We start from the raw sequence: 14,245 nt of genomic DNA, 5'->3' as shown, positions 1-14,245 counted from the left end.
TCGGTAGTACCTTCAGCACGGGTGTGCGGGTTATCTAGCGTACGTGGTAGATACGCGGGCCAGAGATCAGATTTCACTTTCAGAGGTTTCGGTGGTCAGGGAGTTTGCTGATGTGTTCCCAAAGGAGTTACCCGGAGTACCTCCGGAGAGGCAGGTCGAGTTTAGGATCGACCTAGTGCCAGGTGCGGCCCCTATCGCCAAGGCGTCGTACCGATTAGCACCACCAGAGATGCAGGAGTTGTCATCACAGCTGCAGGAGCTGCTGGGAAAGCAGTTCATTCGTCCGAGCAGTTCCCCATGGGGAGCACCGATACTCTTCGTCAGGAAGAAGGATGGTTCGCACCAGATGTGCATTGATTACCGGGAGTTGAACAAGTTAACGGTGAAAAACCGTTATCCACTCCCGAGGATAGATGATCTTTTCGATCAATTGCAGGGTGCGTCTTGGTTTTCCAAGATAGACTTGAGGTCTGCGTATCATTAGGTCAGGGTCAGAGAGGAGGACATGGAGAAGACTGCGTTCCGAACTCGTTATGGACATTACGAGTTCGTGGTGATGCCGTTTGGGCTCACCAACGCGCCAGCAGTATTCATGGACCTGATGAATCGGGTATGCAGACCGATGCTCGATCGCTCGGTCATAGTGTTTATCGACGATATCTTGGTGTATTCCAGGACCCGAGAGCAGCATGAGGAGCATCTGTGGGAGTTATTGGGAGTTCTGAGGCGAGAATGGATTTATGCCAAGTTCTCGAAATGCGAGTTTTGGTTACGAGAGGTCCAGTTCCTGGGATACCTCGTTAACCAGGACGGGATTTTGGTCGACCCGACCAAAATCGAGGCAGTTATGCAGTGGGAAGTTCCGAAATATCCCTCATACATCAGGAGCTTTTTAGGATTAGCCGGGTACTACCGGAGATTCATACAGTATTTCTCTAAGATTGCAGTACCTCTCACTCGTCTGAAAGGAGGAAGGAGGTGGATTTCCGGTGGGGCCCCGAGCAGCATAGGGCGTTTGGGACCCTCAGACAGCGTCTGTGCGAGGCTCCGGTCTTGACTCTTCCGGAGGGATTCGAGGATTTTGTGGTGTTCTATGATGCGTCCATCACAGGACTAGGAGCGGTCCTCATGCTAAGGGGACGGGTGATAGCTTATGCGTCGCGGCAGTTGAAGCCACATGAGACGAGATATCCTACTCATGATCTAGAGTTGGGAGCGGTGGTTTTCGCTCTCAATATTTGGAGACATTATCTCTTTGGGGCCCGCTGTACCATATGCACGAATCACAAGAGCCTGAAACACATCATGGATCAGCCGAACCTGAACATGAGGCAGCGCATGTGGCTGGATGTAGTCACCGACTACGATTGCGAGATCCTTTACCACCCCGGTAAAGCGAATGTGGTGGCGGACGCTCTGAGCCGCAAGTCAGCTGGGTCTTCCACCCCAGCAATGTGTATGAGAATAGCGGTGGATTCTCCGCTTGTGGGCTTGATCAAGGAAGCCCAGGTTGAGGGTATGCGTCGGGAGAACTGGAAACTCGAGAGGATCAGGGGTGAGAACACCCGGTTTGTGCAGGATAGTCGGGGATTATTGACTCGTTGCGGTCGGGTCTATGTTCCAATGTCTGGCGGGGTCAGACAGACCATATTGGAGGAGGCTTATAAGTCTCGCTTCTCAATTCACCCGGGGGCCACCAAGATGTATCGGGACTTGCGATTGAGTTACTAGTGGCCGTGCATGAAGCGAGAAATCGCTTGGTACGTCGAGAGGTGCTTGACCTGCAGGATGGTCAAGGCCGAGCATCAAAGGCCGCATGACAAGCTGCAGTCTGTGGAGATTCCCATGTGGAAATAAGAGCAGATCACGATGGACTCCATCACCAAGCTGTCGAGGACGACGAAGGGGTTCGACGCTATCTGGGTCATCGTGGATCGATTGACCAAGAGCACTCATTTTCTGCCCATTCGGGAGAGCTCATCGGCCAAGAAGCTGGCCGATGTGTATATACGCGAGATTGTCGCTCGCCATGTGTCACACCCCCGAAGCAGACGGCGGAAACGTCCGAAGGCGGGTGACTTCATTGTGCAGTATCATAACAATTGAATATAAATGAAACAGAGCAATCCAAACATCATACATTGAGATAACAAACTTACATTGTTTACATATTGTATTTGTTCTTCGAGTTACACAAAAGAGACATAAGTAGATAAATTCCAAACTACAGCTAAATAGTCCTGCATCCGCGTCCTTTGTTCCCTGCTTACTAGATCCCTGAGAATACAAGTCGTTTTGAAAAGCGTCAACTAAAAAGTTGGTGAGTTCATAAGCATTTTTGTAAAAAAAATCGTTTTACACTTGTTTAGAATCGTTCTCATTGTACTTTTAGAAAATCCGATATTTTCTATGAAATCGTTTGAAGCCTTGCTTTGAAAACCATGGATATATGTGTGCATGTCGTTACTTTTGTTCATCCTTATAAGGAGTGATTTTGAAAAGTAGTGTAATTTCTAAAGGCGAGCTGTGTTCGAGAATAGTTCTTTTGAATAGTAATAGCCAACCGTTTCCAGAAAATCCCCTATTTTCAAAAAGAGAATATAGATGTAAATCTTGTTTTTCTTATCGGGTATAATTGAGTGTGCGTTCTAGTTTATCGAAATGGTATAAAATCGTTTTCTCCAGAAAATCCTATATTTTCTGCTATAAAATAATTGTAAGTTCTATTTCTAATTGTGTAAACTTGCTTATGGGTGTGTTAGTTTATTGTTTTCAAAATCGTATACAAACGTTCTCCATAAAGTCCTACGTTTTCTGATTTGTAAAATAGCAGTAGTAAGACTCTAATACTTGTTAGGTGAAAGAAATCAACATGGCGATTGTGGACATTCTACGCAATGAACAAGGACAGTCAACACAACAAATACGGACCATCACTACCATGCGTAGGACAGTCAACACAATGTGCCAAAATTTATTCATGAGGTTTTCCTTGCATAAATTTCTAGTTAATATGACATATTCTAGTGAGTCGTTATAACCATACTAATATGACGGAAGCATGTTTTGGCGTTTCTCAGGCGCCCTCGGTTTGATAAAGAGATTTGTCACCCTAGACTGGCCGGTCTAGCTGTAGCGAACAGCGAAGGTGCGGGGTGTCAACCCCGTATAGATCTATACACAACTTCCCGCTCTCCCTCCAGGAGACTCTGGCTATAACTCCTTACAGGACTTTAGACGTACACTAATATTTTTATATTTAGGTACTTTTGAGATTTGTCTGACTAGAATATTAACAACCTTTTGAGCAATCGTTCGAGATCCATTACTTGTTAGGTAAATAATGAAATTCGTACTCATTGAATAGAAATATCGTTCTTGTTCCATATCGTTATTTGTGCTTGTTAACTGGGTACTTCATGTTTTGGCGTTTCTCAGGCGCCCTCGGTTTGATAAAGAGATTTGTCACCCTAGACTGGCCGGTCTAGCTGTAGCGAACAGCGAAGGTGCGGGGTGTCAACCCCGTATAGATCTATACACAACTTCCCGCTCTCCCTCCAGGAGACTCTGGCTATAACTCCTTACAGGACTTTAGACGTACACTAATATTTTTATATTTAGGTACTTTTGAGATTTGTCTGACTAGAATATTAACAACCTTTTGAGCAATCGTTCGAGATCCATTACTTGTTAGGTAAATAATGAAATTCGTACTCATTGAATAGAAATATCGTTCTTGTTCCATATCGTTATTTGTGCTTGTTAACTGGGTACTTCGTGTTCGTTTCGTTTCGTTTATTGAAAAATAAGCCATTTTGAACGTTTATTAAAATGATCCAACATTATCGGAATTGGCAAAAATGTTCTTTACTTTCTATACATTGTCGGCTCAGGCCCATATTATTCGAAAGAAAAGTGTCAATTCATAATTTGTGTAAAATTATGACTGCAGGTTATGACACGCATTTTCTGTTTTATGACATATAGAACATTACTTATGTTCCTAAAGGTTTTACGACAGCAGTTTATGACATGTAATTATTTTTGTCATGAAAACTCTGTTTTCGTATCTTTTGTGGATAAACTATTTATATTAAATATTTATAAATAATCACAAATAGTTTGTTAATCTGGTAAACAAACGACATGAGTAAGACATAATATTCCAAGATAACCCTTGTTTTTATGTTTGGCCAAAAGTGATCCAAAATATTATTATTTCCATAATTTAATCATTTTCAAAATGTTTTGTCCAGCAACTTGTTTAAGCAAATTTTGAAGCAAATCCTTATAGTTGATATAATAATTTGGGACTTATACTTGGTAACATAAACTTTTTGTTTGTAAACATTATTTGTGGAAAAATAATCCAAACTCTTGAGACTTAACCAAAATCTCGAGTTTTTGGACTAATTGTAAGGAATTTCATACTTAAGCACATGTAAGATGGCATGCATACACAATAAGCAAATAGATCATGATTTACACACGACCTTGACTTGTATTCTCCTCCAAAAACAATAAAAATCTCGAAAAAGTAGGGGTATGAAGCTCACCTTGAGTTAGTTTTGTGGGTGATTTGAAGAGATGTTGAGGAGTTTCCAAGTTTCAACACTTGAGAGGTCCTAAGAATATTAACACATAATTTTATGTGTAAATATGGTGATATTTACATAATAATGTGAAGGATCACTTAGCAAATTAGGAGATACTTACAAGAATTTTGGAAATTTCTTTAAAAAAATCAGATTGAAACTTGGATGCACTTGGGAGCATTCACTTGTTCTTGAAGAGTTTGTTAAGTGGGTGAGGAAAGGACTCTTGAAGAAGAATGAAATCTCCAGGGAATGGAAATGAGGTAAGTATGAGGAAAGGAATTCTTCTTTTGAATAAAGGGAGAGAAGTTGATTTGATATGTGCTTGGATATCTGGAGGATATTGCATGTTTATCCGTGATTATCTTGGAACTTATTGAAAATGTCGCATCACAGAGTCAAAGGCTTTTGTCTTATTCACATCTTATGTTTTTAGAATAATATCTTAAAATGATGAAATGGTTGAATGGTTCGAAATCCGAAGCCAAATGGCAATTTCCGGAGTCAAATAGAGAATTCTGGAGCCAAAACATGAGTTACGAAGCCTCTAGGTGAATTCCGAAGGGTATAATTAAGTTCCGGAGTCAAGACCACACTTACGAAGCTCTTAATATATTCCGGAGTGGGATTTCGGTGTCAGCCTCGAATTTCCGGAGTCGGGTGAGAAATTCCGAAGGTAGTCTCATTTCCGAAGTTGCTTGGCAAATTCCGTAGTCATAGTGAAGGCAGCTTGTCCGGACCGATGATGCGAAAACTTCCGGAGTGCCGCGAGGATTTTCGGAGCAAAAAGGAATATTTCTGAGCGCATACATTGCGGAGAAAAAGGAAGGTTCCGAAGATGGGGTGTTTTCCGGATCAAAGGGGGTTCCGAAGCAGAGACTGTACGGGCATGCTTAAATTCCGAAGCACTAGATTTCCGGAGCCAAGAGGTTCCTATGTGTGAGAATGCTTGGTTCCTATAGGAGGTTCAAAGCTTCCTAAGGGTTCCTGTGACATCCCCATTTTCACAGGCAGAAAAGACCGATTATGTTTATGCTTTATAAAAATCAAAGTACCCTTTTAATAAAAATGTTGCGGAATTTTTTCCCAGAAAATACATGATAAATACTTTATCAAAGCATTTCCGAAAAAATATATTTTATTCATTTAAAACATTTGGGATGTCGTCGTCAATACAGAAACATAAGCATAAACAGAACTTACATTCATTTACACTAGTGATCTACATCTCCTTTAATCTCTCAGTGTAAAGTAGCTTCGTATCGATACCTGTGATACAAATAGACTGAGTGGGTCAGGTTGGGAAACCTGGTGAGTACATAGGGTTTTCAACCCACAATAATATAATCATTATATTTAATCATCAAATAATCAACCTAATTACCCATCCCCATTATCTTCTTTAATCTTAAAGATCTACACTAAGAATCATCTATCCTTCATTCCTAAGGATTGACCCAAGGAATAGGCACGAATTCCATCGCTGCCCGAGGTTTATACTACAAGCACTAACGAACGTCGATCCCCACATAGTGATCCTATACAATGATCTTACAAGATCTAGCCTAAAGGATCGATATGAACAACAAACTGACGAAGCTGCTTCGGAAATTCCCTAGCAGCAAACGAGGATCGATAAAGACATTAAATGAGGGGAATGGAATAAGTTTCACCACGAACCTTCGTTCGTAAAAGAAAGAACCACAAGACAATTAAGTCAGGGGTAGTTATCTATATAACAATGCCTAGCCGTGGTCCGAATATCGTGAGGTATTTTACCCCCAGACTCACCCTATCAAGCATCGAACTTTGCCTAGCAGTGATCTGAATATCGTGAGGTATTTTACCCCCAGACTCACCCTATCCGACAATATAACACCAGACATACCTAGTAGTTGTCTATTATCGACACACTTCATTAGGCAGTCTACGAAGTTCCCTCAATTACTTCGTGAAAGGAAACGCTGACACATGAAGCTCGTCCGATCACTTCATTAAAGAAACGAAGACTCCAAAGCTCTTCAAAATAAAAAGTATAGGGAAAATACTAATAAAGTACTCCCGTACGCTCCCGTACCCCGATACGTAATAGTGCCAAAAAGAAGAACTTTGTACATGATACTTATCGGATGAACACATAGTTCAAAAATATCTGATGAACATATAGTTCAAAAACAACTAATGAACACTTAGTTCAAAAATACCTAATGGACACTTAGTTCTAAAATACCTACAGGTTACGAGTCTGCTAACGTTCCACTAGACTATCTAGAATAGTCTGTGGTCGTTGTCTATACTCTACTAGATGACTAGATCATCTTAAACATCGATACCTCTCATCAGTTTTTATTTCATCACACATCATATAATTCATCTACCCATGTTTTACCTAACATATTTGTAGATATAAGATACATATATAGTTTAAATAAAATAAAACATGTATAAAATTGTTCATCCATCATAGATAGCAAGTATACAGATAATATGCACACATAGTACGTAATTTATATAAAATACTTCATATCTATGTGTAAGATGAAAATAATATGCACTCACCTTAGTAGCGTGAGTTGATAGAATCTAACTAGAAACGGTCAGCGGTTCGTGATCGCGGGGCTCAGGATGCGGAACGGCTTCAGCAAACGAGGGAGAGAGAAAAGAAATGGTGTAAGGAATGAAAGGGTCTTGATCGCTATTTATAGGCTGTTCTGGGCCCATCCACGTCGTGAACATGATAGGTTCACGTCGTGAACCTCCATGAGTCATCCCGTAGTGTTAAAACGTGTTTTCTAGCCCCGATTAGTGTCCCTGACACGTTTCACGTCGTGAACTTCATGTTCACGTCGTGACTTAAGGCGGCTAGGGTTTCAGCCACGTGTCATGCTCTCAACAGCTGCATCTTCGGAAGGCCATAACTTTTGCATACGAGCTCCGTTTTCGACGTTCTTTATATCCACACGAAGGAGGAGACGTACTCTACAACTTTCATTTAGAAACCTAGGGCTAAAAAGTACTCTATCATAAACTCACTTTTTACGATTCCCGGTGTCGTGCCGGTTTTGTCGCGAAACTTCGACAGGTCATAACTTCTTTGTTATAACTCGGATTTCAGCGTTCTTTATATGTACGGAAACCTTGTGAAATATAATACAACTTAGTTAATATTATTTATTCTAAATAATCCTCTATTAAAAAGTCATTTTTGATGATTATCGTCTCTAAATTGACTAGCCCGAATCTGCGGGCGTTACAGTTCCAAACTAGGTTCTCTCCTTCAAGTTTTCTCTTTTCGCTTTATGTTGGTTTTGACTAAGGAAAAACTACATAAGGAGATTTGAGAGAGATTTCACATACTTGGAGAGATTTGGGAGAGATTTCACATACTTGGAGAGATTTGCATTTTAACTTTACATGGTCCATTAGGAACCATAATGTACACCAAAAGTACCTAAATATAAAAATATTAGTGTACGTCTAAAGTCTTGTAAGGAGTTATAGCCAGAGTCTCCTGGAGGGAGAGCGGAAATTTGTGTATAGATCTATACGGGGTTGACACCCTGCACCTTCGCTGTTCGCTTCAGCTAGACCGGCCAGTCTAGGGTGACAAATGTCTTTATCAAACCAAGGGCGCCTGAGAAACGCCAAAACAGGCTTCCGTCATATTAGTATGGTTATAACGACTCACTAGAATATGTCATATTAACTATAAATTTATGCAAGGAAAACCTCATAAATAAATTTTGGCACATTGTGTTGACTGTCCTACGCATGGTAGTGACGGTCCGCATTTGTTGTGTTGACTGTCCTTGTTCATTGCGTAGAATGTCCACAATCGCCATGTTGATTTCTTTCACCTAACAAGTATTAGAGTCTTACTACTTCTATTTTACAAATCAGAAAACGTAGGACTTTATGGAGAACATTTGTATACGATTTTGAAAAAAAATAAACTAACACACCCATAAGAAAGTTTACACAATTAGAAATAGAACTTACAAATATTTTATAGCAGAAAATATAGGATTTTCTGGAGAAAACGATTTTATACGATTTCGATAAACTAGAACGCACACTCAATTATACCCGATAAGAAAAACAAGATTTACATCTATATTATCTTTTTGAAAATAGGGGATTTTCTGGAAACGGTTGGCTATTACTATTCAAAAGAACTATTCTCGAACACAGCTCGCCTTTACAAATTACACTACTTTTCAAAATCACTCCTTATAAGGATGAACAAAAGTAACGACATGCACACATATATCCATGATTTTCAAAGCAAGGCTTCAAACGATTTCATAGAAAATATTGGATTTTCTGAAAGTACAATGAGAACGATTCTAAACAAGTGTAAAATGATTTTTCTTACAAAAATGCTTATGAACTCACCAACTTTTTAGTTGACGTTTTTCAAAACGACTTGTATTATCAGGGATCTAGTAAGCAGGTAACAAGGGACGCGGATGCAGGACTATTTAGTTGTAGTTTGGAATTTATCTACTTATGTCTCTTTTGTGTAACTCGAAGAACAAATACAATATGTAAACAATGTAAGTTTGTTATCTCAATGTATGATGTTTGGATTTCTCTGTTTCATTTATATTCAATTGTTATGATACTGCACAATAAAGTCACCCGCCTTCGGACGTTTCCGCCGTCTGGTCCGGGGTGTGACAGATTGGTATCAGAGCATTGTTTATAGTGAACTGGTATATCTAGTCATACAAGATATACAACTATAAATACAATGGGACTAAAACACACTCTGCCTAAAAGTATACTTTAAAAAGATAAGTATTTTATAAAAGTATACATATCTACTAACACGGTATCATGACGATAAGAAAACAAAAGTAACTAAAGGTTGAACGCTACAGTCAAACCTGAACAGTTATGTAATCATATCTGGGATAAATATAGCCTGATCAACTATATTTATTTGAGATATGACCAACATGTGCTTGGGAGTGATGGTGGTGTTGCAACAAACCTAAAACCTACCAACTATGAGTATAAGAGAATACTAGAATCGAACATCAGTTTTAAAATACTATAGGAGTATTTTAGGATACTATAAACCCCTCCCACACCTAAAACTTTCCCTGTATATCTCGTACCTCGATTCTCGCACAAACAACGTAGTCGAAATTCCTCGCCAAGACTTCTACTACCCTATCACGGTGAATTGTGGATAGGGCAAAGAGAGACCAAAAGAAGTCCATGAGGAAAAACCCAGAAGTGGATCCTAAGGAATACCAAGAGATGAATTGTGAAAGGAAGGATTTCGACTAAGGACCAAACAAGGATGAAAGCGCCAAGGGAACTCATAGCAAGCTTATCCCTATTGGCAAAGGACCCTTTCACCTTTCTCTTCCCAGATACATAAACACCCCATATAGGTACTCTTGGAATACACATACCTAGAAACAAAACGAGACCCACGCAAAAACAAGTTGAGTAATTGACTCTTATCCAATTCAGGGCGCACCGTCACGAAAGAAACCTCGATCCACAAGCAACGTGCACCGAACTCCGATAGCCAACACCCTCACGAATCAAGCATCACCTCTGTTTGGGCCACGAGTAACCCGAATTGACTCCCGGTTTCCAACTCTCTGTCTTGGAGTAATGGAAACCGTAGACAAAGCCCAGTATGCAACAATATAAATCCGATCCCCCACAAGTAACAAGAACGCCATTCCAAATGCTTTACGAAACCCACTAGTAGGACCAGAAAACTAAGCAGACCATCTACACTCCTTGAACGAGGAAATTGTCATTTGGAGACCACAACTCATTGTAATCAATGCTAGGGCATCCTTAACAGTGTAAAGAACACAAAAAGAGCACTCAGGATATAAGTAAAAAGGCCAAGCACCTTGTGTGCCCTGTCGATAAAAGAGAATCACCTCACTACTCGCCTTAGGTTCATAATGCCTTTAATCGCAACCAGTAGTAGTAAACCAAGAGGAGTACGCCCTTCAAGAATCCATGCAACCAAATTCGCTAACTATACTGCTAACTATGTGCTATTTTGACGGACTTAACGTCATGCAATATATGTTTCCACTCAATACCATAACTGCATCATGGGGATGTAGGTTGACACAATTAACACTAGTACGTTAAGATTATACGAGTAAACTCACTTGAAATCAACTACGGGTACTTACGAACTCACTTTTCATGTGCAACAGAGTCATGTGTTCCCATGAAGATAATGTTGGATTAGGTGTCTAAGTTCATAATTATTTCTAGAATGTAGTTGACCCGATTAGCATGGTCCATTTGGGTTGCGTGGCATCATGCATTTGGATAGACCAAAATGAGAGAAATAACACTTAAGGTTTATTAATATATTATAAGTTCTAATATATTCATAATATTATTTAATTAGTATTGATCAAAGAATTAATTTGAAATTAATTAAGTGATCAAAAGGAAGACTAATTAAATATATGGGTTGATTATGTAAATCACCCATACTTGTATAGTGGGCTAATGCTCCATGGATTATCAAGTTGGGCTAAAACCCATAGGATGCTCCATGGATGCTCCATGGTGTCTTTGAACCCATGGATCATGGAAATGAAGAGCCATGTCAAGTTAGGGTTTACATGGTGTAATCCTACTTATGACACACTATAAAAAGAATATGTGAGCAACCAAAATCGGCACTAGTGTGAGAAAAAGAGGGCATAGCCGATTTTAGAAGTTTTCCATTTCTCTCAAGGTTATTCCAAATGTATTTGGTATTGTGTGAGACATTTGAGGCATCACACTTGAGGTGCTAGGCTCACAAGGTTCTCAAGAAATCCAAGCAACTAAAGGTATGTATTTCTTATTATCTTTTATGTTTAAAAGTTCCCCATGTATGCTAGATAGGTTATGAACCTTGGAAAATCAATTTTGCATGTATCATAGATAAAACATAGATCCAAGGTTTTTAGGGTTGCATGTACACCATAGGAGTGTTAGAATGCTCAAAACCCTTCAGTGGTATCAGAGCCTAGGGTTGTTTTGCTTGATACTTGATGCTACATGTTTTTTCAAAAGTTGAAATTCTACATTTTTTGCATCTGACTGATCACCACGACGTGGCAGTATTTACCACGACGTGGTGATGCCCCTGTATGCAGAATTTCGGGGTTTTGCTTGGTATTGGATGAGGATCATTACCCTAAACTGTTTTTTGAACCTTAAAACCTGTTTTGATGCGGTAATGATTATGCTAATCCAATTTCAAAGGTTATTATCAAATTTTCAAGTTTTATATGGTTTATTTATGATTCTTGAAAATTGTTGATATGCATGTTCATGAACTTATGAGTTTAGAAGATCATAGGAATTATTTGTAACTTGCTTGTTAGTTTAATTCTTGATCATTATGTGTTTTAATGGAATCCATAATTTGTCCTCAAGTTATGGATTACCAAAAGTCACTCTTTTAAAGTCCATTATGAAACACATAGGTTACATAAAATGAAAAGTCTCTCATTTTAATAAACCTTTAACTCATAAGTTATGAAAGATGAAAAGTTTTGAAAGTTACAAAACTTGCCCTCAAGTTTTGGAACATGTAAAGTCACCTTAAAAACTTTAGTTCCAACCCCTAGAATTTTAAAAGTTAAAATTCAACCCTTATACTTTATGATATTATAAGTTTAATAATAATTATATATGTATAAGAAAAAGTCGTTTTACCGTTAGTCTGCCTCATTCACGAAGCCGGTCTATAAGGGGGGTATAAGGTTGTTGCCTATAAAATGGCAGCTTATGATGGGTTTTGAGCATTCTAACACTTCCTAAGTGTACATGCAACCCTAATAACCTTGGATCTATGTTTGTCTAATTATCATGCAAAGTAGAATTCCAAGGTTATATTCCTATCTAGCATACATGGGGAACAAATTTTAACTTACCTTGTTGTTGCTTATGATCCTTAAAACCTTGTGATCCTAGCACCCCAAGTGTGATGCCTCAAATGCTTCACACAACACCAAATGCTTTTGGAATGACTTTAGAGAGAATACACACTTCTAAAATCGGCCTAGCCCTCTTGTTTCTTATGTGTAGCCGATTTTGGTGGAGAATGGGTTTCTTATATAGTGTTGACACATCTAGGGTTACACCATGTAAACCCTAATGTGTCATGACTCTTCATTTCCATGACCCATGGGTTTGTAACTCCCATGGAGCATCCATGGAGCATCCTATGGGTGGAACCCAACTTGATAATCCATGGAGCCTCTTAGCCCACTATATAAGATATGGAAGATTTACATAATCTACCCATATATTTAATTAGTTATCTTTTGATCACTTAATTAATTCTAAATTAATTCTTGATCAAACTAATTAAATAATATTATTAATATATTAGAACTTATAATATATTAATAAACCATAAGTGTTATTTCTCTCATTTTAGTTTATCCAATTGCATGGTGCCATGCAACCCAAATGGACCATGCCGGGTCGGGTCAAGTACATACCAGAAATAGTTATGGACTTAGACACCTTATCCAACAGTCTCCCACTTGGATAAGTCTAATAACTATAACTGCAATACTTCAGGAACCGATCGGCAATCGTAGCTCTTTCAAGGTCTCTCGGAACTGAGAAGATAATGATACGCCATTTAAGATAAGTGATCATATAATCCTCTGTTCTAGATATCAGCCGGACAAATACATGGAACAATGTCTTACTTATTGTCCAGCAGTTTGTTTCCCGATTTCTGATTTGTTTGACAAAGAACTTAATTGAACACATCAACTTAGTTCTGACCGGGCCCGGTACATAGGTCAAAACAAAATCATCGAGGGGCCCAGATATCAGCTTCTAATCCAAGAAGGAACAGATAAACTTCGACTCATATGTTTGTTCTACCACTCATTGAATTATACACAAAAGCACGTTTTATAACATCGAGTTACCAATGCGTTAACGTACAATCAATGCATAACCAACTCATAAGTAACAAATCATATCTCTAGGTTTGAAGACTTATATGATATTACCGTCTCACGATCACTCGAGATAAATTCCATGAAGTGATTCCAGTGAGCGTGGGTTGAGTCCAATGCTCAGAACTTATGAGCACTCATGAGTGTTGTAACCATGTCCAACAACTTAGACCTCTGCAACCAATCATGAAAGTCTTGATTCATACCTACTTCCGACATATGACCGACTGTGGAGGTTCGAATAATATGATATACCAAACATAATTATTCTGGAAGTCAAAACATGCAAAATAAATTTAGTAAACGATCGACAAGAGATAACAACACTTTACTCATAAATAAAACACCTTTTATTCATCATCTAATGTCAATTACACTTTACAAATTTCAAGGTTATCTAACTACTAAATCTAATATCATCCTTCAGCCCTATGCTCCGAGCATGCTGGAGATGCTTAACCCGAGTCAGTCCCTTCGTGAGGGGATCTGCTGGATTCTCATCCGATGATACCCTCTTTGCCACGAGGAGTCCTTCTTCTATTCGATGTCTGATGAAATGGTAATTTCTGTCGATGTGTCTGGATCTCCCGTGATCCCTTGGTTCCTTGGCTAAGGCAACTGCACTTTCACTATCACAGAAAATTTCCATTGGCTCTTTAATAGCTGGTACAACTC

This window comes from Lactuca virosa, chromosome 2 (genome assembly GCF_052849685.1).
Source record: "Lactuca virosa cultivar CGN04683 chromosome 2, Lactuca_virosa_CGN04683_v6, whole genome shotgun sequence".
Taxonomy (NCBI): Eukaryota; Viridiplantae; Streptophyta; class Magnoliopsida; order Asterales; family Asteraceae; genus Lactuca; species Lactuca virosa.
The sequence above is the reverse complement of the archived record's forward strand: the minus strand, read 5'-3'. Positions refer to the sequence as shown.